Genomic DNA, 2,922 nt, shown 5'->3' with positions numbered 1-2,922 from the left:
TGAAGAGTATTTGGATGGTTTGGACACATGGAAAGAATGAGTGAAGAAAGACTAGTAAAAGAGGTATGGGAGGTAGATGTGGAGGGAGTGAACATGAGGGGGCGACCTAGGATGAGGTGGATGGATAGGGTGAAAGGGGATTTGGGGAAAAGGGGAATGTTTGTTGAGGAAGGATGAGAGAGAACAGAAGACAGGGGTGAATGGAGAATGGTTGTATATGGATGATGTTGTGATGCATGAGGTGGAATGGGTGGGGGGATGGGGGGTGAGGTAGTATGTGTGAGAAAAATTTGATGCAGCCCAAAGGGATTTCTCCCTGTCTTCTCCTTTTCTGCATGAGGGGACGGAGAGGGGGGGTCGCCAATTTAATGAAGCGGCCTTGCTGTGGATGTGCTGTGCCTTGTGACACTACCTCTGACCCAGAGCAGTGGACAAGATGCAGGGATGACCCATCATCCAGGAGGTGTCAAGATAAGAGGGAGTGTGGAGGGTGCAGGGGAGTGGAGTGTATTAGGGATGGAATGGGTGGGAATGGTTTTTATGCCTTTTTCTTTTTGGCTACCTCCCTTGTAAGGGGGAAAAATTCTTTGATATATGTGTGTAGAAAGAATACAAAGAGCAACGATAAAGATGGACACAACACTTTCAAACTTGACATATGAACAAAGACTGGCCAAACTGGAATTACCAACCCTGGAACAAAGATGAGAACAAGGGGACCTACTAAACATCTACAGGATTATGAAAGAAAAGGATTACCTTGATAGAGAGGACTTATCAAAAAGGAACAGAGGAAAAACAAGAGGACATGAAATGAAACTCAAAAAGGGAAGCTACAGAAGAGACCTGAAAAAGCACAGCTTCCCACACAAGGTGATAGACATATGGAACAAATTGGATAAAAAAAATAGTGTGTACAAACACCATAAAATAATTCAAGAACAGACTTGATCTTGAGAGAAACAAAAACGGGTCACTATGAGCATTGCTCCCCTTCCCGTAAAATACAACTAGGTAAATACAACTATATATATTGAGACATTGTGACAGGTTTGAGGAAGGAGGAAGAGAAAGACACAGGTCTAGAGCTGAGTTTATTCCTGACCGTTTTTGCTTACAGCATCTTCAGAGGAATGTTGATCCTGCATGACACTGACGGTATACATAGTAGTCCGACACCACAATCCCACCAAGTGGGCAAGGGATGTGGGAGAGAGACCTGTAAATAATCAATTGAGAATAAATAAAATAAAATGAATAAGATAAAATAAAACGAGTTTCTCAATTCATGTATTCAAAATGAGTAAGAATGTAAGATTAATGAGAAAACTTGCATGAGTGTGGAATTTGGAACCTGCCGGACAAAAGATCATTGGATGTTTTGACCACTGATCTATGTTGACGCCATGTTTGTGTTACTCCTAACAGCTGTGTATTTTGCTATGTATTTAGACCATTTTATGTCCCCTACCTTTTGGTTCATGTTCTTTTTGGTAGCTATGTATAAGGCCACAATTACCTTTCTCTGTCTCTTTGTTAGGCCTTTTCTCAATACTTCTGCCTCTTGCCACTTGGGTAGATGTTTCTCTTTTTCCGTGTGGTTCACCAGCGCATTTGAGAGGTGATGGTTTCTTAAATCTGCCTAGTACCCCCTAATTCTCTTTTGAAGACCTCTATGGCTTTGGCCAAAGTAAGCTTTCTTACATTTGCTACAAGGGATCTTGTAGACTACACTTAGGTCGTTACTTACCTTTGTTGTTGGTGTTACCAAGTGTCCTATTTTCTTACCTGTAAGTGAAACTGGTCAGGAATAAACTCCGCCCTAGACCCGTGTCTTTCTTTGCCTCCTTCCTCAAGACTATATATATTATATATATATATATATATATATATATATATATATATATATATATATATATATATATATATATATATATACATGCGAAGTATGTATGTGCCCAATATACTGTAATTATTCACCAATCCTAGTAAAGGGAAAATCACTCATGGCAAATAGACTTTTACCTCAAAGTTGTTCAACTTTGGACAATGATAAGTAATGTTAGCAAAATTTCTGAAGAATTTCTAGCATTTCCAGCTGATCCTGACCAGGCAGGGGGAGGCCGCCTCCTTCACTCCAAGGTGGTTGGTTGTGAAGGCCTGGTTGCCTGCCTTTCTGTGCCAAACTACCTATTGCCTTTGTGTCTGCCTACCTTCCTGCTTGCCTTCAGACAGAGAGGTAGAGTGAATGATATATATATATATATATATATATATATATATATATATATATATATATATATATATATATATATATATATATATATATAGAGAGAGAGAGAGAGAGAGAGAGAGAGAGAGAGAGAGAAACAGGGAGAGATTAAGAAGAGAGGGTGAGAGAAAGGGATATGTAGATTCCAATCCATTATCACTAATTATTCAAATACGGAAAAATATAGACATAAAATAAACAATAGAAATAAAAGGATAACTAAATAATGATGAAAAATACATAGAAATGAAAAAATATGCAATAAATGATAGTGATAATAAATTGAAAATAAACAATAATTGATAAATAGTAGATTAAAATGATAACCAATAAGTAATGTCATAAGTACAAAATAATAAGTAATGAATAATAAATAATTAATAACAAGTAATTATTAATCATTAGTATTAGTAGATAATTAATCAATGAATAATGAACAACAAATCTTAAACAATGAATAAAAAAAAATGAATAAAAATACATACATTGAACAATGAACATTAAATGATTAAAAACCAGCAGATAATAAATTAAAGACAATAAATAATAAATAATTATTTATCAAAAATAAAAAAAATTACATTTTTTGGCAAAATTATCTAGCTGGTGACAGCTATTTGGTAACAGTCCACAAGGATCTGATTGGCTGA

The sequence above is a fragment of the Oratosquilla oratoria genome, unplaced genomic scaffold (genome assembly GCF_046742065.1).
Source record: "Oratosquilla oratoria isolate Oo_2021 unplaced genomic scaffold, ASM4674206v1 SCAFFOLD83, whole genome shotgun sequence".
NCBI classification, from domain to species: Eukaryota; Metazoa; Arthropoda; class Malacostraca; order Stomatopoda; family Squillidae; genus Oratosquilla; species Oratosquilla oratoria.
The sequence above is the reverse complement of the archived record's forward strand: the minus strand, read 5'-3'. Positions refer to the sequence as shown.